This window comes from Cupressus sempervirens, chromosome 8 (genome assembly GCF_028749045.1).
Source record: "Cupressus sempervirens isolate cs-2001-9-10 chromosome 8, ASM2874904v1, whole genome shotgun sequence".
Classification (NCBI taxonomy): Eukaryota; Viridiplantae; Streptophyta; class Pinopsida; order Cupressales; family Cupressaceae; genus Cupressus; species Cupressus sempervirens.
In genome coordinates this window covers 700666025-700690322 of record NC_143125.1, presented here as the reverse complement: position 1 = coordinate 700690322, position 24298 = coordinate 700666025, and positions in this window count along the sequence as shown.

Genomic DNA, 24298 nt, shown 5'->3' with positions numbered 1-24298 from the left:
AAGGTTTTAGGGCTGGAGATGTTGGGCTATCTCCTTCTTCAACAGGTAGACCAGCTAATGTGCACAGAAGAATTGTTGAGATAGACATAAGTATAGTAGAGGGTAGTCAGAGGACTATCTTAGACTCAAAAAATTTCTATAAGAAATGAAGTTCATTTCATGGAATATTAGGGGATTAAATAATCCTCACAAACAAGATATTTAAAAAAATATGATTAGAGATAATAAACTAGATATTGTACTAATTCAAGAAACTAAAATGCTGAAGGATAATGTGGAAGGTCTATTGGTTTTTAGGGGAAGAAAGATTATTGGGAATGATTCTGATGGGGCCTCAGGTGGTATGGTGGTTTACTGGAATGACAAATGTATTCATGGGGAACTTATCTCTAGGAATAGAAACATGATGAACATCAGATTTACCAACTCTAAGGATGGCATTATGTGGGTGGTTACTAATGCCTATGCTCCCAACTCTAAATGGGTAGAAAGGCCCTTTGGGAAGATATCACCCAATCAAAAAAGAAATTTTGTGGAGGAGAATTGGATCATTATGGGAGATTTTAATACTCCATTGAAAGAAAATGAAAAGATGGGAGGAAGTCAGACTAACTTAGATAATAGATTGGATATAATAGATTTTATTAACAATCATCTTCTTCATGATATGGATTTGCATGGGATTGATTATACTCGGACAAATAAAAGAACTAGAAAGGACCTCATTCAAGTTAAGTTGGATAGAGCTCTAATTAGTAGTGATTGTTTCTTAAAATATAAATGCTCTCTTTCTACTCAAGTTTGTATTGGCTCATATCACTATCCCTTTTTCTTGTGGCTGATCTATTAACCTTTGAGAAGAATTATCCCTTTAGATTTGAAAAAATGTGGACTCTCCATCCAAGTCTAGAAAATATTATCAAGGAATGGTGGAGCATTAGTGTAGAGGGTACAACCATGTTCAAAATTGAAAGTAAGTTGAAACATGTTAAAAAATATCAAAAGATAGAATAAGGATACTTTTGGGAACATTTTTGAAAGTAAAATTTTTTTTTTGGAGGAGCTTAAAGAAATTTAGGACAATATTCAAGTGGATGGATATGGGACTATCTTTAGGGAAGAAGAGAACATGAAATTGACTAGAATACATGATATTATTACTAAGGAGGAGATGTTCTAGAGGTAGCATTCTAGAAAAAAATTTCTTGAAGGAAGGGGATCGAAATACTAAGTACTTTCACATGACCACCTTGAAGCATAGGATGGCTAATAGAATTTCTTGACTCAATGCTAATGGTGGTATTACAGAGATGAGGAGATTATAAATAGGGAAGCCATGGATTTTTTCAAAAATTTACTTCAAGGCGATTCCAATTTGTATAAGGAGAAGTAGAATATGTTTTTGGACTACATTCCAAATTGTATATCTGAGGATCAGAATAAAGTCCTTACTTCTATTTTGTCTAATGAAAAAGTTTCCAAGGCTATTTTTTCTTTTGATGGTGAATAGGCACCAGGGCCAAATGGGTTTCATTTCTTATTTTTTCATAAGTATTGGGGTATCATTAGTGATGATGCTTGTAATGGGGTTAAGGAATTCTTTGGGTCTAGGAAATTACTTAAAGAATTGAATGGCACCTTCCTTGATTTGATTCCTAAAAAGTTGGGTGCTAATAGTATGAACCAGTTTCGACCTATCACTCTCTGTAATTCCTTTTATAAAGTTATTGTTAGAGTAAATAATTAATAATTAATTATTTATTCTATTACTTAAGATTACTTAGGTTAATGCATTTATTTAATATTTAATGCATGTAGTGGTTAGTTGTTGACAACACGGGAGTTTGTTCCCTTCTAGTTGTCACACTTATCTTCTACCACCTTCCAGCTTTTTCTAGAAGCTTCCATGAGGCCTTTATAAGTGGTCTCTCACTCATTGTAAATTCATTCCATTTTACCATAGCAATTCTAATTTTCTATTGTGAAACATTCTTGTGCATTTTTTGCTTCAAGCTCTTTGCTCCCTAAGCTTTTCTTCAGCAAGTTATTTGCACTGCAGGTGATCTTGGCGCATTATCGGAGTCAGATTCTCAACTCCTACATAGTATCAGAGCCTCCCTGCTGCTTCTTGTTTGAAGGTTTTTGAAGCCATGATTTGATGTCACAAACCCTAGTTTGTTTGTGAAATTTTTTTTCAAATCAGGAGTAGAGAAATTTTTTGAAGCATTTTCAGCCCAAACGGACACCACCATTGAATCCGAAAGGCCATTTACAGTTAGAAATCATATAAATTTTTTTGATTTTGGACACAGGGCATTTTTGGAGATTTTTTAAGGCCTCTAGAGCACTGTCATACGGATTGTATGGGCGAAAAGGGCAATTTTTTTTTATAAAAAAAGGGCGACCACCGTAGCAATGCTGGAGCGCCACTCGGCAGACACCCCGCAACCACCCTCTGCCACCACCACTGGCTCGTTCTCTGCCCGCAGTCCGGCCGCCTCCCGTCCACCACCCTTTGGAAACTCCACCGGTGCTATTTTTTTGGCGCTGCCTCAGCTCTTCGCAGCCACAGCAGAGCCTCTGCCATCGTAGCGGAGCTTCAGCCCCGCCGTCGCAACCCACTGTGCAGAGAGTCGCGTCGCTGGGTTTTCCTCTCGGGCACCACCGCCGCCGACGGACATTGCTCCGACCCCACTCTGCGGCCTTTCTGGCGATGAAGTCATTTGCTGACTTACTGACGTCACTTTTTTCTGGTTGCTAGATTTTTTTTTTCGGCGACAGTCTTGTGACGGGCATACGGTCGTCAAATTTAGGCCACTGTCTGGAATTTTCCAGCAAGTGCATTTTTGGAGCAGCAGTCGATTTTTTGGCTATAACTTGAGCATACAGAGGTCTTTTTTTGATCCAAAAGAAGCGTCAAAAAGATGACTCAGAGACAGAGAAATTGGTGCTAGTTTTGTATGATTTTGAGTTCATTTGAGCTTCCATTTTTGGCATCAAAGTAGAGGCTTTTGTTTCCTCTTATTCTGCATCAAAAAATCCAGGTTCCTTTCTAGTTTTTTGCTTTCCTTAGTTGTTTTTTTGTGGTATTTGGGAGATATTCTTGTATGTTTGTGGGGGGGGTGTCTTTCTTTTCTATAATTTACTTCAGTTAAGACCCTTCTACTTCCATCTTCTTCTTTCTCTCAATGGCGGATCCATCTATATCCCATCTCACACCACACAACTACCACACGTGGAAGGCACAAATGACTAGACTTCTTATGTCAAGGGGTTTATGGTCATGTTTGGATGAGAATCAACCTATTCTTACATGAGCTTTTGAGGTTCTTCAGCATAGGAACAAAATGGATGAGGCCATGGGATTGATTGCACTAAACATTTCAGACAATCTACTATTCCACTTGGATGGTTTGACTACTCCACGAGCTTATTGGCTCAAATTTCAGACTTTTTTTGGCCAAGTGAATGAGTTTCAGGCACTTCAGCTAGATAAAAAGTTGACTTCTTTGACACCTGATAGCTTTCCCACCATTGAGGACTTCTTGATGAAGTTCAAATCTCTACATACACTTTTGCAGGGATGTGGGAAGAACAAAATAGATGATGAGTGTATCTTTTTGATACTCTCAAAGTTAAAGGGATAGTATCAGATCTTCTCTTCCACTTTCTACTCTACTATGGATGCCTTGGGTGATAGACATAGGATGCCTTCATTTGAAATATTTTGTGATCAGTTAACCCGTGAACAGTCCAAGATCACTCAAATGGATTCACTTTCAGGTTCACAGTCACAAGCATTGCTTACACAGGAGCAGAAGTCAAAGCAAATATTAGATCCCTCTTCTACTGGTTCATCATCTTCTAAGAAGAAGGAGAAAAAGAAGACCGCAACTCCTACCTATTCCTATTGTGGGAAAGGATCTCATGATGAGGCACATTGTTTTCAGAAGAGATGTGATGGCTATGAGAAATAGATTGCTGATTTGCACGCTCTCCTTCAGAAGAGCACTATTTCCTCTCCATCCTCTTCTACCTTACAAGGGTCTTCTTTTCAAGCTTCTTCCACCTCTTCAACATCTACATAAGATCTTGGAAAGGGTCATGCATTACAGGCTTCCATTGCATCTCCTTCACAGGTTCCTTGGATACTGGATTCAGGTGCTTCTCACCATATGACATCTTCTCAAGGTGTCTTCTCCACTCTTGAGGCTTCTCCTATTCCTCACATTCTCATGGGGAATAACACTACATTACCAGTTTACGGGAAAGGTTCAATTCCCATCCAAGATGGTATATTCAATGATGTATTGTATGTTCCATCTTTGTCTGCTAACCTTCTCTCAATTTCTTAGATTACACGCAGTGGATCAAGGAAGACAGTTGAGTTCACTACTGATTTAGTCTTCATTTGAGATTGTGCTACAGGAGATCTTATTGCTATAGGGGCAATTGATCCTTCCACTCATCTCTACACCTTCTCACACTTTGGTCCACCATCTCCATTGTTGAAGCACACTACTTCTCTTTTGCAGGAGCATCATGTGGTGTAGTCAGGATACTTGAACCTTTGTATTGTTCCTGAGATCCCTATTTTGACTGCCACGCCACATCCAGTTGAGGGCTTTTCTTCTCTGCAAGATTCTCCTTCCGCTCTACCTGATCTTCTAGCTTCATTTATTGAGACTCCAGATACACTTGTTGTAGATACTACAGTGGACATTCATGACAGTGTCATCACACCTGCCTTAGGGATTCCATTTCCAGATCCTCATACATTCTCCCCTGGTCCTCAACTAGGCTTTCCAATTTTTCCTCTCATTCAGGGATTCCCTTGTTATTTACCCTTGTTTATTCCACATTAGATTTGCATTGGTTTGATCCCTCCTTTAGGGGCTCCTTTATTTTGGGGAGGCTTTAGTATCTCTCATGGGGGGGCTGGCTTTACTTATGGTTTTGAGCGGGTCTCTTGACTCTTTTCTGATAGAAGTTGTCCTTGGGGGGATTGGTTGAGGCCTTCCTTCCTTCCTTTACCTTCATGTTTTTTTCTTTTCATTGTACATGGGTACCTAACATGGCCTCATTGCCGAGACCCATTATGCATTTCATCTTAATTTTGGGAGCTTAAGGCATTCCCCTAAGTTGCACTTAAGGGGGGGTGTTAGAGTAAATAATTAATAATTATTTATTTATTCTATTACTTAAGATTACTTAGGTTAATGCATTTATTTAATATTTAGTATTTAATGCATGTAGTGGTTAGTTGTTGACAACACGAGAGTTTGTTCCCTTCTAGTTGTCACACTTATCTTCTACCACCTTCCAGCTTGTTCTACAAGCTTCCATGAGGCCTTTATAAGCAGTCTCTCACTCATTGTAAATTCATTCCATTTTCACATAGAAATTCTAATTTTCTATTGTGAAACATTCTTGTGCATTTTTTGCTTCAAGCTCTTTGTTCCCTAGGCTTTTCTTCAGCAAGTTATTTGCACTGCAGGTGATCTTAGCGCATTATCGGAGTCGGATTCTCAACTCCTATAGTTATTTCTACAGTGCTTACTCTCAAAATTTTGTCTCTTCTCCCTAATCTACTTTCTAGGAAGCAAAATGGTTTTTTTCATGGGAGGTCGATTTTGGATTTAGTTATCTCAGTGCATGAAAATATTGACTCTCTCACCTTATCCAAGAAAGAGAGGTTTCTCCTTAAACTAGATCTTTCCAAAGCTTATGATAGAGTGGAGAAGGATTTTTTGCAAAGAGGACTCAAAGCTTTTGGCTTTAATAAGAGATTTAGGGAGTTGGTGCTAATGCTGGTTTCTTTAGCTACTTTCTTGGTACTTGTGAATGGGTCTCCTACTCCTTTTTTTTTGGGTTTCTCATGGTTTAAGGTAGGGGAATCTAGTTTCACCTATTCCCTTCATTCTTATGGCTAAATTTCTGGAAAAATTTGTGGAAAAAAAGGTGAATGTGGGGGATTTTTTTGGCCTTAAACCCTCATCCAAAGAGATAATTTGCTTGAATCAAAAATTTGTGGATGATTCTATAGTGATGGGAGAAACTTTAGTTAGAAATGCTAGAAGCATAAAGAAGGCTCTAGAGGATTATGGGCAAGCTTCTGGTCAAATTATTAATTGGAAAAAAAGTGTGATATATTTTATCAATGTTAATGTTAGTAGACAAAACAAAATCAAAAGAATAATTGGCTATGAGTTTGGCACCTTACCAGGTTCTTATTTGGGATTACCTCTTTGTATAGACCCACCTAAGATCTTTTGGAGTTCACTGATTGATAAAATTCATTCAAAGTTAGTCGGGTGGAAAGGTTCCCTCCTCAGTCAGGCTCGAAAGGTTATTGTCCTCAAATCCATTTTATAGAATGTTATGTTGTATCCCTTGAGTGTTTTAAAGATCCCTAGAAGGTTTGCATTGGCTATTGAGAAAATTTAGAAGGTTTTCTTATGGATGGGTATGGAAAAAAAGAAAAGACTATCCTTGATTGCTTGGGAGAAAGTTTGTATGCCTTTCAATAAAGGTGGGCTTGGCCTTAGAAGAGTTACCACTATGAATGATTCTTTTCTTGCTAAGTTGTTATGGAGATGGCATAAAGAGGAAGGGAAATGAAATGATTTTTGGAATGGGGAGAACCAATATCTTAATCACTTTCTTAATAATGAGTCTGTACAAGTGGGTTATATGATTTGGAAGCATGCTCAAAAAAATAAATAGATTATTAAGAAAGGGGTCAAATGGAAGGTAGGAAATGGGAGGACTATTCTTTTTAAGGATGATATTTGGATCTTGGATCACCCATTTAGTGTTGATCAAAGGTGGAATTTTTTTATGGAGTAGTGTAGTAATCTCTTTGGGATTTTTGTGGAAGACTATTGGGTGGAGAATAAATGGTTGGATTTCAAGAGAGTGGATAGAAACTTGAAGGATCTCAACAAGATTCTGAATGCTATTTTTTAATCTATGGGGAGGATGCTCTGGTTTGTATATATAATCCTAATGGGTTTTTCTCTATGTCCTTGATGTATGCTAATGACTTTGAAGAGCATCATGGGTCTTGCTGGGCTAAAGCATGGTTTAAAGGTATGACCCCTAAAGTTAATATATATTTTTGGATTCTCTTGTAGGAATTTTTTTTGACAATAGATAATTTATTGAAGAGATGGTTCAACATTGTTAATCAATATTATCTCTATAAGAATGATGTTGAATCAATTAATCATATGACTATTCATTTCTCTTATACTAGAAGGATATGAGAAAGGGTCTGTGGTTTGTTGAATATTACTTGGGTTTTCCCTACTACAATTCAAGACTTTTTCAAGGGTTGGAAGCCACCATCTAATAAATGCCTTAGTTTTGAGATTGTGGGATTTTATTCTCCCATTCCTTTGCTGGGGCATTTGGAAGGAGCACAATGATAGGATGTTTAGGGGTGTTGAGTCTAATCCTAGTCAAGTTTTCTGTAAGATAAAGAACATAGTGACTGAGAATATCAGATCTAGTGGACAAGGTCAACAACCTTAGAATGATTGGGAAGAATTAGTGATTCAGAATTGGAATTTAATTGGTATTAGTGTGGTGCAAAATTTTCCTAACCTTAGGGATCTAGCTAGATGGGATTTCCCCTCAATGGATTGGTATATGATAAATTTTGATGGAGCCTCGAAGGGCAACCCATGAATTTTTGGTTGTGGCATCATTATTAGGAATGTGAATGGGGATAGAGTTGGTAGAATGGCCATTCTTATTAGAGTTCAAACTAACCATATGGCCAAAGCTAGTGCACCTTCTATGGTCTTAACTTTGCAAAGAGTTTGAATGTAGATAAGATATGGCTTGAGGGGAACTCCCTTAATATTATTAATTGCCTTAACAAAGTTACCATTCCTTCTTGGAATATTAATAATATTATAAGTAAAGCCATAGATCTTATTAAATATTTTGAAATATGCATTGTCACTCATAATTACAGAGAAATGAATCAAGATGTTGATTGGATGGCTAATGTAGCATGCAAGAGTGATGAAAAGGTAATATGTAACCACAATGATATCATACCTATTGAGAGGTGCTTACTGATTGAACACGAAAAAGTTAGAATTAAGAAAAAGTGCTTCATTAATGATGAATATGCTAGGAAGGAGTAGTTATTATATGGAAAAAATTGGGAAGTGGTAGCCTTTTATGAGAAGTATGGTATATTACAAGTCAATATCGCACAAATTGTGGGGTTTTTTTCCAAAAATTTTCCTTTGTCATGACATCGACTACGATTTTTAGTTGCAAAGGGTTTTTTTGAGAAGAGAGAAAATTAATCTTGGAGATAAGAAGATGGGAGGAAAATGAAAAAGAATTGAATTGGCTAGTTGTAAAGAGTGGAGGAAGAAGAAGGAAATGTGGGAAATTTTGGAGCAAGGGAACTTTACAATTTTTATGGAAAAATTGAAAGGCAACAATCCTACCATTACCTAACATTTCATCAAGACTTGGAAAGATAGGAATGTGCTTGTGGGAAACCAAAGGATGGAGGTTTCTAAAGACATCATAGCTAAAGCTACGGGGCTAGATATGGAGGGTATTAATTTCTACCAAGATAGGAAGCTCTCTAATAGGGAAACTAATGAGTTTACAGATTCATCCAAAGAATGTAATAGACTGGTTAAAATAAGTAATTCCTACTTTAGCCCAACTTCCATTTCATGCCCATGGAGATTTGTTGTGTTTGTTATTATTGAGTATCTCAGTTTGGATGGATGCTTCACTAAGATTTACAGTCACCATTTCATGTTAGTCAATCATTTTAGGCATGGGTTAGGATACATTTTTATTTTTACCTTAGATAGTCTTTGGGTAATTCTATTCCCACCTTTCAAAATGACCCTAATAGAGATCATGACTGCCATGAGGGGTTAATGGTTCTTATAATGAAACTACTAAAGTCGAAAAAGGTGGAGAGGCCTAGGTAGAGTAAGAAAGTGCTTGATTATGAGACAAAGGGTAGTGATTCTGAGGAGGATTTTGATAATGACACCAAGGATTAGGTGGATGAGGTGGCTTTAAAGAAGACCATGAAAGGGGATTTGGGAAGCACTTCCAAGAAAAGGAAGGGAAAGGGAAGTGAGTCAGATCAAGATAGTGATTTGGAGGAGGAACATAGAAAGGGTTCTTAGAGGAGAGGAAATGTAGGGAAGTCTCAGGAAATAGGGGAAAGAATGAGGAGAGGGTCTCTATCCCCTTTGATGATGAATCTTTAATCAAAAGGATGGAAAGAAAAAGAAAAATGGAATGTGCCTAGGATGAGGGTGATGACTATGTTCCCAAAGAGATGGATTTGGATAAAAATAAAGAGGGGGAATAGGAAAACCACTTTGAATATAATAGGGAAGAAGATGGAAAAGGGCTTCCTAAGAGAATCATGGGTAATCTAGGGTCAATTTTGAAGGACATTGGTACCCTTAAACAACAATTGTAGGAGATTTCTAAGGATTTTGATCATCTCAGTAGGATGATAAGGGGAGAGTGTACATTGGGCAAACACATTGATAGGCTCTCTGAAGTCATAGGAAATGGAGAAGAGGTTAAAACATTAATAAAGTGTGTACCAACAATTGAAATAAAAAATAGGAACCTTGAACAGGTAAAAAAAGATATCTAGAAAAGGATGGAGAGTATGGATGCTATATTTAGTAATATGGATAAAATAGTCAAGGAATTAGCTTATTGAAATTGTAGTATTTTGAAAATTACGGCTGATAACTTCAATACCTTATTGAACAAGATGGATCAAAGAAAAGGTCTTGACTCCTCTATTATGAATGAGGACTAGGGCCTGAGCAAGTGCATTAGGGATAATTCAAAGAAGATTGAAGTGGTGGAAGTGAAAAAGATGGATGAAATGAAGGCTTCTACAAAAAATATGAACATTTTGGCAGATAAAGCTATTGACCTATTGAAAAATTTGTAGTTGTCTAGGTGTTGTCCTTTTTCTTTCCTTTTGTTGTTTTTAATGCATAGTTGTATTTTGGCCTCCTATATCTGTGGTTGTTTATTTTTTCTTAGAGGCCTTTATTTTTTGAACTTATTTGTTGGTACTTCTCTGATACTTTGTTAAAGGTTTTGGGTCCTTTAAAACCTATTTTTATGTAATAAAAAAAAATGAAGAATCTTCAAACTCCTAAGACCCTATAGGATAGGTTAGAATTAGCATCTAAGCATTTGGACCTACTTGTAAGACCTAGTTCCAAGATTGGCATAATTATAAGCCCTTGGTCAACTATGGGCAAAGGTGGTCAAAGGACTAAAAATCTTAGGATTTTTCATATTTTCAGATTTTAAGCATGTTTTGATCCTAGTTGGATCATTTAGTTAAATTTTGAAGATTTTTTATTCACAAATTGTAAAAGTTGCATAAAATGCAAAAATTGCTCAAAAGTTGTCAAGCAACTTTTCAGAAAAAAATTCAAAAAAATATAATTTGATCCCCAATGACCAAAAATGGTTCAAAAATATTTTGTGATTGTTGGATATGCCTACACAATCCCTTTCAAATGGGTGATAGGTACCATGATGTACTTTTGCATTCAAATCAATAAAAATAACTTAGATTTCCTATCATTTTGATGTTGTAACAATATGTAAGAACTTGTACAAACACACCAAGGTGTGGAATCTACATTTATAGATAGGTGAATGAATTATCTTTCCAATGCATCTATTTTGAGGTCTTGATCAATCTCCTAACTCAAGATATTGGGATTTTTTTTTATAAAAGTTGTCATACCTAGGGTTTCAATAATAATTTGCCATATATCAAGATTTCACCATGGGAATTTGATGGCCTCTAGTAAGTGTGGATTATTTATTTTAAGATGTATTTAGTCTTAAGATTTTATGCTTAGGTGGCAAATAGAAATTTGATGCCCTAGACACGCAAGACCCATGTGCATGCTCATAATGATGATCAAAATCTCCCATAATTTGGTCTAAAAGTTACACTAGGTCTTGAAATTAGGTTTCTAATATTTTTATGAATACCCCTTCATGTTCCAATTTTTGGTTTGGAGTTTGGGCCTGTGAAAAGTATACCTCTTTTTTATTTGAAGACCTAATAGGGCTAATTGCCTAGGGAAGAAATTGGGAAAAAACTAATTTGTTTATAATTTCTAGTCCTATTGTTTGGGTATGTTTAGTAAACCCCAAAAGGGTATTAGAATATGTAATTTTTTCACATGGTTGTGTGGAGATTTATGAAGTTAAGTTAGAATTTTATGAAAAAGGGCTACAAGCGTAATATGGAGGTTTTGTGAAGCAACCATAAGGTAAATGTTGCATAGTTTAGTTTTAACCATCCATCCATCTTATGTTAGACCTAAATAGACTAAAAGACCATCCTTGAGTTTCCCTTGGTCTTATTATGTGTTTTTGGGGTCTTATGTCAAAATTATCAATCTTGTGCTTATTTGACAATTTGTGATAAATTGTCTTATTTCAAAATGTCTTCCTTGTGATTGGGATTTCCTTATTTAGGAGATTGGTTGTGATAACCTAACATCCTATTTAAGAACTTGTGATTTTTTTTTAAGCACATTTGGATAGGATCAAATAAAATTTCATTGGATTTTTCTTCAGTGAAGAGGATCAAAAGGGCTAGTTGATCATCAAAGGATCACTACATGAGACTCCATTGCATCAAGTTGTATCAGAGCCATGTCTTTTATTGAAGGAGAAGAAATAACTACAAGGGTAACTAATGCAAAAATTGCAAAGATCATGAGAGAAAAAAGGGCAACTAATTCCACTCTAGCAAAGAGGTTGAAGGAACTTGAAAGCAAGGGGGATAAGAACCAAGGAGCACAATCTGAAGAAGACTAGAATGATGAGGCTGAAGACATTGAGGAAGATGGTGATGTGCCTAATAAATAAAGATTTAGTTTCTCTCATGTTTGCAATATGTACCTTGTTATATTTTGATCTAAGAGATACTTGTTACTCATGTTATTTTTACATTTGAGATGACCTGAGGGTCATATGTTATAATTTGATCTCCAATATCATAGATGCTAGATTACTATGTTGTACTATTGATCATATTTTTATGATGATGCCATTTTGAGATGACAATATGTTTTATGATGATATCTAGTTATCTAGTATTTGGACATATCTTTGATTATGTTATATGTTGGAATTAATGCTATGGTAATTTACTTCATTCTTTCTTTGTTATGCTTTATGTAAACTTGAAATATGTAAATAGATTATTTAGGTATAATTAAATAAATTATTAAATTAGGTAATTAAATGCATCTATTACTTTGGATATGTTATTATATGCAATTGCACTTGATCATGTGTTTTAGTGTGCAAGAATTATATCCTTGGCAGTAGCACATGGAGTTAGTGATTCAACTATTCATTTTAACCAATGTCATACTTGTATGGTTGACATATCATATTTGATTATTTAAATTAAAATTTCTAGTGATTTAAAAATTCTAGACTCATTTTCATTACGTGATTAGCCTATAAACATGTCTGTGCATTTAGAAGTTTGCATTTGTCGTGAAAGTTTGTAAGGATTTCTAAGATTTTGGTTTAAGGGTTTTCAAGTTTGATTTTGATTAATTTTAATTTCTAGTAGCTTTTCCATAGATGAATTCTAATTATTTGGAATAGCTTGTTTTCATTTGGGCTGATTCAAGGTTTGACTAGGTTACCTAGTTATTTACCCAAATTGATTATTCACTCGAAAAGTGAATAAGTATCCAAAGAGGAAATTTATTCCTCACCTCTCACCTTTGGAAATTAGAAATTTAAGAGCTTTTTCTAAAATACTCTTCTATAGGATTGTGTTTATGTTCATTGTAGGAGCTACAGGTATGGAATCTTTGTGAGATTAGTTTTGTTGGATCTAGCTTGGGGAGACCTTGGTTTGCCACAAATTTCAATAGCTTTTGTGGGATATTTATTTTATCTAGTTGATTCCCATTTTAGCCCTTTTGGCTATTAGGTTGGAATCTCCTATTTTTATGTTTCAACTCTATTTCAGCTCTATTTCTTTTAGCTGTATGTTAGGAGGTTAAAAACTAGTGTTTTCCTTAGTATTTGATTGTTGGTTTTTCCCAATTGGTTGGGTATGAATATTTCCCCAATTTTTGGGATGAGGGTTTGGGGTTTTGCACCATTATGCTGGTCATTTTAAACTTTTGTTCCGTAAGATCAAATGGGTTTTAATTTTGAAGTTTTTGAGTTTTGAGAGTTTTACCTCAATTTACATACCACCTAGTTTTCTAAACTTTTCTTAGCATGTTGTTGGTCATGGACTAGGATTATCTATAGGATGTCAATCAGGTCACTATTGCACTTTTATGTTGCATTGGGATGTGTGTTGCATCCATCCTCCCGAGCTTGTTTTTGATTGAGTGCTATTTTTCTTGTGCTCTCATATAGTCCTTGTTTAATGATCTTTGTGATGGTGGTACACCACACACGATCACATTTGCATACATTTGTTAGGTGACTTGTGAGGCCCAAACTCCCAGTTATACTTTTGGTGGAATTATGTTCATTTCAGATTAGGTTGGGAATATGCATGCCTTTAGGCACTCATCATTGGATGAGTGCAGGTAGGGTAGGGTAAAATGGTGGGGGCTTCTCTCTTGCAACCTGGTGACTATATCCCAAAGAATTATTGAAAAGAAGTTCTAACAAGTGATAACTAAATAAATTAACTAGGTAAAAAAATTTAAAATAATAAAATGATATGTGAGCACCTGATGCTAGTCCAAGAACATAGTATATGCACCTTTTGTTGGGGATTCGATGCCACATGATACTAGCTTGGGCTACCTAATGCCAAGCAATTTACCCTCCAACAAGTCCCTACATAGTTGACCCATTGAAGGCCTGATGAGAAACTATTGTACTTGCATTATCTCATGATCTCGATTTCAGTCATCTTTACTGTCTAGCATGCGTGTTAGCCACAGACATTTTCTTTATGTTTTTGTGGTTGGATCATTATCCATTAACATAGCGAGAGTGGACCTATGGGTTATACATGATTGAGAGGCATAGCTAACTATACCACTACTAGGACTATTGTATAGAGATAATCTATTATTCTACTACAACCGATGGTTGATGTTCACTTGGTACTTTGGGTTACCGAAGTATGTTTCTCTTGTGATCTATGCTTTAATTGGAATGCTTTGATATCATGTTTAGATGATGTTAGTTTATTTGATGCATTCCTTTATTATGATGTTTAGCATGTGATTAGATGTTGTGATTCACTTAGTTGGAGTAACTATTGCTTCATTGGTTATCATCTTATATTTCCTTGTTCTTATGATGTTATTACATTTTAGTAGTGACACCCTCATAAGGAAACTCTGAAGATCTGGTTGGCAATTTAGGATGCTATGCATACGGGATGGCTAGGACCTTCAAGGTCTCATGAAACTATTATGGTTAGGTGAAACTCTGCAAGAGTTTAGTTGTTTTTGTACATTGTAACATTGCTTCTAGTATGTTTTCTTAAACTGCTATGGTTTAGATGGTTAGTTTTCTTTTTTTTCTTGCTACTCTTGTGTTTGATTGTCCAAGCCTCAATTGGTGGATCTGATACTCCCCAATGTGGAGGAATTATTTTTCCTACTTCTTCATCTTTCTTTTTCTTGTTTATTGTTATACTTCCTCACATCAGAGAAGTGTTTTCTCATGCAAGAATGTGTTCTCTCATGCCAAAAGGATTTCTCTCATGTGAAGTACAATGAAAGCTCATGCAAGATTTTATTCTCTCCTATGTTAGACTTGGCACTTCCTCACATACATGTGGGAATTCTCTTGTGTGAACCTTGGCACCATAGCAAAGAGAATTTCTTCCTATTCAAAAATGTTTCCTTGCGCAAGAGGGTAGTTCCTTGTGTGGTGTGGTACATTTTCTCACATGAAGGCATACTTCTGCACACAAGATAGTAGTTTCTTTTCATTACATGGATAACAGGGGATATCTCCCCTATTTTTTAGGGAACACAATTTGGTGTTTCGAATATCCTTTAAGTTTTTCTTTTTTTTAAGGCTTCGGTAGATCAAAGATTTTATGTTAATTTTATCATCTTTCGTTCTCATATTTCATTTTAAGTGTGTTAGTTGGTAGTGACACTTGGAGATTCATTGGTTGTCAATATTTTTGGTTAAGTCTTCTATTATGATCTTTGTGATCCTTGTATGTTGAATGTCATGTGCATCCATACTTATTATTTAAAAAAAATAATAGCTTGGCTTTTATTTATCCTTGTTCCAAGGATCTCTAGGCAGGGTATTACAAAAGACCTCTATTGAATTCTCTAAAATACATGGAAAAGAGGACCATGCAGGGGAAGTTGACACTATAAAATTTTAATGAAAAGATGAATGCTGACATAGCCTTAGATTGGATTGAGGCCTTAACCAATTTCTTTGAATTTGAGGACATTCCAAAGAAATAAAGAGAAAAAATGGAAAAGTCCAAGTTTAAGGGAGTAGCTCTAACTTGGTGGCACTTCATCCAAACTAAAAGGGTGAAGAAAGGAAGAAGCTTGATCTCTTCTTGGGATAGAATGGTGAGATTAGTTAGAGAAACCCATGTGCCTAAAGACTATGGGGTACAACTCCACAAAAGGAAGCAAAGTTTGGAAAAAAAGACCTAGATGTTAGTTCCTATATAGAGGAGTTCTTAAAGTTGTGTATGAAGATGAACATAGTGGAGGATGAGGAAGAAAAACTTGCAAGGTATATGAATGGCCTCAAGGTACTCATCCAAGAGGAACTAAGCCTACACACTCCAACTTTTGTGAATAAGTGCTTTTAGTTAACCATGAAAGTGGAAGAGAAGGGGGAGAGGAAGTAGGACCAAAAAAAAGGGAAGGAAAATAACAATAACACAAACTTTAAGGATAGAAACAATTGTTGGAGCAAAGAAAAAAATAGTAGCAATAAGACTTTTGATTAGAACAAGGATTAGGGAGATTATAGTTTCAAGGAGAACTATAGAGGAGGAAAGAACTTTGTTAGAGGTAGAGCAAGAGGAAATGGCCCCATAAAATGCTATAATTATAATTAGTTGGGTCACCATGCAGGAAAGTGTCTTGAAAAGAGGAACAACAATCAAGGGGAGAGGAGCACTCAACTCATTAAGGAAGACCAACTTGATTGTAGGGATCTTGAACTTGAGGAAGGTGCATGTTTGATGATGAGACAAGCCTTCTTACAAGTCCCTTCGACCCAAGAGCCACCCCAAAGGAAGAACCTATTCAGAAAAAACATCAAATGTCAAGGCAAGGTATGTAGTTTGTTAATTTATTTTGGTTCAACTAAGAATTTTGCATTCTCTGAAATGGTCAAGAAACTTATGTTTCATAAGAAGCCCAACCCCTTCCGCTATCATGTCTCTTGGATCACAAAAGGTTAGAAAACCTTAGTAACTAAACAAGTTTGGGTAGAGTTATCTATTGCATATTTTAAGGAAAAAGTTCTTTGTGATGTGGTTGAGATGGATGCCTCCCACATTCTTCTTGGTAGACCCTAGAAATATGATGTAGATGCCACAGACCAGTCCATAAAAAAGAATGGGGTAACCTTTACAATGAAACCAATGCTTGATCCTAAGGAAGAACCTATTGTAGCCACCATATGAGAGAAGGAAATGATGAAAGAATTAAAAGAACCTGAATCCCAAGGATTCATACTAGTTTCTAAACCTAAGGAAAATACCAATGCTAAGGATAAAGAACCTATACCAAATTAAGTCAAGAACCTACTATTTAACTATAGTAATTTCACTACCTATGATATTCCCACAAGCCTCCCTCCCATAAGAGATATTAGTCATCAGATTGACATGATTCCTGACAAGTCAATGATCTACTAGAGAAAGGCCCAATTCAGAGAATTCCTAGTCCTTGTATGGTCTCACCTATCCTGGCTCCCAAAAAGGATGGAAAGTGGAGGTTGTGTACTAATAGAAAAGTAATAAATAAGATAATTATAAGATATATATTTCCCATGCCAAGGATTGAGGATCTATTGGATCAACAAGGAGGTGCTTTCTATTTCACCAAAATTAACTAGAAGTCAGGATACCAACAAATCAAGATCAAGCCAGGAGATGAATGGAAGACAACATTTATAACTATTGAAGGCCTTTTTGAATGGTTGGTAATGTATTTTGGGTTAAGTAATGTACCTAGTACATTTATGAGGATTATGAATGTGATATTCATCAATTTCACTAGAAAATTTGTTGTTATATATCTTGATGATATATTAATCTTTAGTCATAGTAGAGAAGAAAACCTTCATCATGTGGAATAGGTTTTGAGAAGACTTCATCAACACAAGTTGGTGATAAACTTAGAAAAATACATATTCATGAAGAAGGAACTTGTGTTCCTAGGCTTTTTCATCTCACAAGGTACCCTCAAGGTGAACCCTGAGAAGGTTGAAACCATTATCAAATGGCCTCCACCAAAGAACCAAGGTGATGTAAGGAGCTTCCATGGTCTTGCCACTTTCTATAGGAAATTCATCAAGAACTTCAATAATGTGTGTGCTCCTATGCTAGACACCATTAAAGTAGGAAGGGAAAATAAGTTTACTTGGACAAAAGAGGCTAATGATGCTTTTCAATATTTAAAGATCAAAGTTTCTCAATACCCTAGCTTAGTGCTACCTAATTTCAACAAATACTTCACTTTTGAGACTGATGTAAGCAACTTGGCCATTGGTGTAGTCCTAATCCAAGAAGGCAAACTAATAACATTATTTTCATAAAAACTAAATGAGGCAAAGAAGAAGTACTCTACATATGACCTAGAGTTATATGCTATGGTACAAGCCCTTAAGAAATGGAGACACTACCTAATGCCTAAAGAGTTTGTAGCCTACACTAATAATCATGCATTAAGTTTCCTTAATTCTCAGGAAAAATTATCAGTCAATCATCTTAAATGGATGGAGAAACTACAAGCATACACATTCAATATAAAACATAAAAAGGGAGTAGAAAAAAAAGTGATAGATTCCCTTAGTAGGAGAGTTGGATTGATTGAAGAGGTTCAACTCTAGAGTGTGGGCATAGACTGCCTAAAGAATTTGTATGTAGGTAATCCAGATTTTGGAGAAGCTTTTGAAGTTTGCAATAAAATGGTAGGCAAGTACCATCTTGAATTTTCTAAATATTTGATTTAGAATATACTCCTATTCAAAGGAGATTAACTACACATCCATAAGTTTTCCATGCGGATAAACATTATAAGGGAGAAGCATTATGGTGGATTAGATGGTCATTTTGGAATAGAAACCACATAAAACATGGTAAAGAGGAGTTATGTTTGGCCAAAGATGGGAAATGATGTCAAAACATTCATTGAAACTTGTACCATTTTCCAACAAGCCAAAGGAGTATCTAAAAATTAGGGATTGTATCAACCTTTACCAATTCCCACAAGGCCTTCAAAATTGATTTCAATGGATTTTGTAGTGGGTCTTCCTAGAACAAAGCACGTATTTTATAATCTGTTTGTCATAGTGGATAGAATCAGCAAGATGGTCCACTTTGTACCTTGCAAAAGGACTAATGATACATCCCACATTGCACATCTCTTCTTTAAAGTAGTTAGAATTCATGGCCTACCTCAAATTGTTGTATCAGATAGGGATGTAAAGTTTCAAGGGCATTTTTGGAGGACTCTTTTCAAAAAGTTGGGAATTAACTTTACCTATAGCTATACCTATCACCCAAAAACTAATGGGGTGAGTGAGGTGGTGACTAGGTCATTAGGCAACCTCCCAAGATGCCTAACCAAGCAACATGCTCAAAGTTGGGATTTTCTCTTACCCTAAGAATTTTTTTCCTTCAATGACTAAATGAATAGATCTATTGGCAAAATGCCTTTCCAAGTAGTCAATGGCCTTCATCCCAAAGGTCCTTTGGATTTGGTAGAGTTACCATTAGATTTCAAGGTTAGTGCACAAGGAGAGGAACTTGCATAGCTCATTACTAAATTGCAACACAAAGTAAAGGAAGAATTGGAAAAATCTACCATGAAGTACAAAGGATAGGAAAACAAGAGAAGAAGGGAAGTTCATTACAAAATTGGAGATAAGGTATGGGAATTCATGAGGATAGAGAGACTACCTAAGGGTAGATATACAAATAAGGTTGCACCATTCTCTACATTCAACAAAATGGGTGAGAATTCCTAGGAGCTATCTCTTCTCCCTACCTTGCAGATCTCTCCTTTCAATGTTGTAGATCTCACTTCTTATAAAGGTTTGACATGTCCAACAGGTGAACAAGGTAAGTAGACTAAAATGGATGAAGATTATGTCACTAACCTCCCTCAAAGAAAAATAGTTAAGATGAAGGTAATATTGGATACCAAATTGCTGAAACAAACAAGGCATAACAAATTCATGTAACATCTAGTGAAATAGAAAGGACTCCCTAATATTGATGCAACTTGGATGATAGAGGATCAAATCAAGCAACATGGCACCTCTATGGAGTAGTTAACCTCAAGTAGGAACTTGAATTCAAAAAGTCAAGGGGAGTATGATATAGGAGCACCCACAACAAATGAGGAACCTTAAAACTTCTAAGAACCAAGAGGATAGGTTATAATAAGCATCTAAGCATTTGGACCTATTTGTAAGACCTAGTTCCAAGATTGGCATAATTATAAGCCCTTGGTTAACTATGGTAAAAGGTGGTCAAATGACTTAAATCTTTGGATTTTTCATGTATTTATAAGAAATAATTTTTGTTGGTGTAAATATGCATTTACTATTTACACTTTACTTAAGTTTACTTAGGTTAATGCATTATTTTAATATTTATTTATTAGTTACCTAGGAGCATGTGCACTCTTGTGAGTTTTCATGTTGACAATATAGGAGCTCACATCTCTTTTATGCACATGGTGTCTACAACAAAGGAGTTAGCACACTAATTAAGCACATGGTGTCTACAACATCTCCACTTGAGATACACCTCATCATCCTTATCCTATCATCTAGAATCATGGATAAGATGTGTGCTTAGTTGTCATGCTTATCTTATCTCTTGGCTCTTTCTAGAGATATTCTAGGTGCTTCTTGAGAGGCCTTTATATATAGGCACTCCTAATGTGTTTCTACACACCATCTAAACATAGTGATGTATCAGGACATACTATGTATATTGATCATACTTTTTGGTCTACAGTTGTGCTTGTGTTCAAGTTCTTTGATCTTGGGTGAATTTTTCCTAAGTTGAATTCATACATGGTATCAAAGATCTTGGAGAATTTCTCTGCACATAACTATTCAAGACTATTGTTGCTTCAACACCTCAACCCAAATCCATAGTATTGTAGAAATTGGGAGTGTTTTGAGCTAGATCTAACCTTGCCATTGCATCTAGAAATTTGATTTGGTGAAAATCAGCTATAAAGTTGCCTACCCCAAGCCAAAGTCGATCCTCAGGAAAAACCTTTTTTGAAAACTAGCACCTAAAGCACCGATATGCAAAATTAGAATGATCATTTTAGATTTGTACATTTAATTTTTAGATCTACATTTTTTTCATTTGCATCTCTGCTATTTTTCAAATATGTGTTATTTTTTGGAATTTTTTTGGCCATTAGGCCAGTAGGAGAGAGTTTTTGCAAGTGGAAATTGAAGCTTGCTAGTGCAAATAAGATATTTGCATCACATTCAAAAGGTCAAAAAATCCCTAAATTGGATTTTGTTTCATCCAAATCAAGCATCTAAGGCAAAATCTAGAGCCAGTTGATTTTTGGAGGTGCAACACTGATTTAGGAAAAATAACAATAGTGGTGATTTTGAAATAGTGACATCTTCATCATATGGACTCCTTTTTGCGAGCAATTTTTTATTTTTAGGGTAGAATTTCATGATCTACACATTGGTAGAAGTGGTTTGAGATCTTTGTTCCTAAATTTTTTAGCAAGTTGCAAATCTTGATTTTTACCACTTCAAATGCTTAGTACAGGCTCATCTAGACACATATTCAGGTTCCATTTTTTTTTAAAAGTGAATATTTTTTGTCTACTTTCTAGATCTACAATTAGATTATAGGTTCTATGGATAGAAATACTACTTTTAGAAATATTTTCAAAATTGGCAAGTGGCTATAGAGTGCCCAAATCATACATTGGGGGGTTGATTGATCTGTCTTACATTTTGGGGGGTTCTTTGATTCTTTGGGGGTTTATTGATTGATCTCATGGAGTCTTGTCAGATATGTTAGTCTTGTGTTAGACTACAATTGAAAACAAGGAACTATCACAAATGGAGTGCTTTGATACTTGATCATCTAAGAGACCATTAAAAATTGCTTCCTTATCTCTATTCATTGCCACCACATTTTAATTGGACACATCTTGTGCAACTTCATAATTTTCTATATAACGATATGAGTAAGGAATCTTTTGCTTCTCTGAGAATGACAAGTTTTTCTTATGATATTTGGATGTCTACTTGGGAAGCATATGGAGATCTATGCGTTCCTCCATCTCTAAAGGACATTCTACATCTAGTAAGTCTAGCTATGGTTTCTTCCACTCCAGATAAGATCACACCTTTAGATGCTCATGTTGCTTCTACTAATCTTATTCCAGCCATAGATGCTTCGAATTCAATGCAGAAGGAATCTCCATGTCTTCCTACTTTACCTTCATGCGACGACTTCCTTCTAGACATTGCAGTGTTATTTGTGGAGTATCGTATTGAAGATGTGGGAGAAACTATTAATGATATTCATCTTCTCTTTTTTGAGGTGAATTCTTCATCCATTGTCACAGTGAGTTATTCATGTACTTCAGCATAGCAGGGTACACTTTGTCTTCTAGTTCTAGCCTTAGGTGATGACTTCTTGATAGGTATTTCAAATTTATTTGTGGAGTCATACATAGTAGACTTGGGAGACTTCTTTGATGATATATCACTTCTCTTTGCTGAGGATGGTCCTTCTATAGTTGTTGTGAGGGCTCACTCTAACCCTCATGTCCATTCTATACATGATCAGTCTTTATAGGCTGATGTGATATTGGATCCTTATGTATAGCAGTTGTAGGAGGTCTCTCTATCATTTGACGAGACTATTGGTTCTTTGATATAGGTTCTATAGTAATCTTTGCTAGATCTACACTTCTCAAAATTTTTGGAAGCATCCACCATCAATATCGACATAGGAATAGTTGAGCATGTTTTAGAGACACTATTCATCATTGAGATTCTTTCTACACATAGGGGAAGCATCTCAATAGTACTTGTACCATTGTTTCTTCCAAAGGGGAGGAACATTATTCAATGGTTATGGATTAGCTTCTACATTGGAGCATTTCTCACTGGTCAACACACTACTTTTAGGGAGGGGGGACTACCTTGTCTCCTTCTTCTTCTCCTTTATGAGGGGGACTTTTTCCTCTTAGGGGGTTTTGTCCTCCCATTTCTCCTATGTATATACTTGATGTATGTCATAATGGAGGGGTCTTGATTTCTCCATCCATCTATGCATCTTGTCTTTTTATCTCTCTTTTTAAGTGAGGGGTTTTTCACATTAGGTTTTCCCTCTTTTTCAACTTTATGAGAGATTGTATTTCATTATGTACATGGGTACCTAACATGACCTAGTAGTGAAGACCCATTATGCATTTCATCCTAGTTTTTGTAAGCTTAAGGATATTTCCCAAAGTTGTACTTAAGGTGGGGTGTTGGTGTAAATAAATGTTTACTATTTACACTTCACTTAAGTTTACTTAGGTTAATGCATTATTTTAATATTTATTTATTGGTCACCTAGGAGTATGTGCACTCTTGTGAGTTGTCATGTTGAAAACATAGGAGTTCACACCTCTTTTATGTACATGGTGTCTACAACATCTTGAGTTGAGATACACCTCATAATCATTATCCTATCATCTAAAATGATGGATAAGATGTGTGCTTGGTTATCATTCTTATCTTATCTCCTAGCTCTTTCTAGAGAAATTCTAGGTGCTTCCTAAGAGGCCTTTATATACAGACACTCCTAGTGTGTCTATACACACAATCTAAACATAGTGATGTATCAGGACATGCTAAGGTATATTGATCATACTTTTTGGTCTACAGTTGTGCTTGTGTTCAAGTTCTTCGATCTTGGGTGAATTTTCCCTAAGGAAAATTCTTACAATTTCCTACCTTTATGTTGGGAGAGAGAGTTTTGAAAATGCATCTCATGCTAAAAACTAATAAAACTAATCTAATTATATATAAACTGACTCTCTAAATGGTGCTAATTATATGTCCACCCTTGTTCATATCAATTAATGAGTGCATGAGCATTTACATTACTTAAAAAAAATAAAATAATGAGAAGATAAGAGGATTGCAGCTATAAGATTATTTGGGAGTCTCTACAAGCTCTAAAAATGGAAGCTCAATGTTCTTTATGTGTCTCTAGGAGTTGAACTACCATCATAATGCATTTTTGATGCATGGAATGCTCTAAAATAGCTATTAGTAGTTAACTATCAGTGCACTACTTCTTCTTCAAAACTGTCAATGCACCTCTGAGAAAACTGTACATGCACATCTACACACCTTGGTGATAGGACCCAAAAATCTAAAAAAATCTTTTAAGTGTCGAAACTTGACTTCCAACATCTGGGTTTTCTTTCCCTTTATACCAAAATGATGTGTGGATGTTTCCCTTTGAAATTTTGGGTAGTAGAGGTGATTTTTTGATGAGCTAATAAGTATAAAGCTTCATACTTTTCCCTCACTTCCCTATGGAAATCATGAAGTGTGACTTCTTTGAAATTTCTTGGAACTTGAATGTCATGGGTTTGAGTGTGATCTTAGCTACTACAAAAGACAAGGAATCCATGGTAATGTTTAGGACCTCTAGGGCCTCTAGATATTTTAGGTATGCATACCTACATGCCTTTAGAGATAATTTATTCACAAAATCTTCAAATTATACACTTGTAGACATGCACACTTTCACGGAATTGTGCAAAGTGCTAAATTTACCAAGAAAACCAAAGTTCTTAGTTTTGAAAATGGTTTCTAGGTTTTTCTCAAATGTGGTTTTAGATCAATCTTGTGTACTTACTTTGATCTTGCTGATAATTTAGGCCTATTTGTGCACCTTGTACACCTATGTACTCTACTCTTCAAAACTTGTAAGATTGCACACCTATGGACCTTTGTACATGCACACCTTCTAGAGTCCTTCAACTTATTAATATCTCAA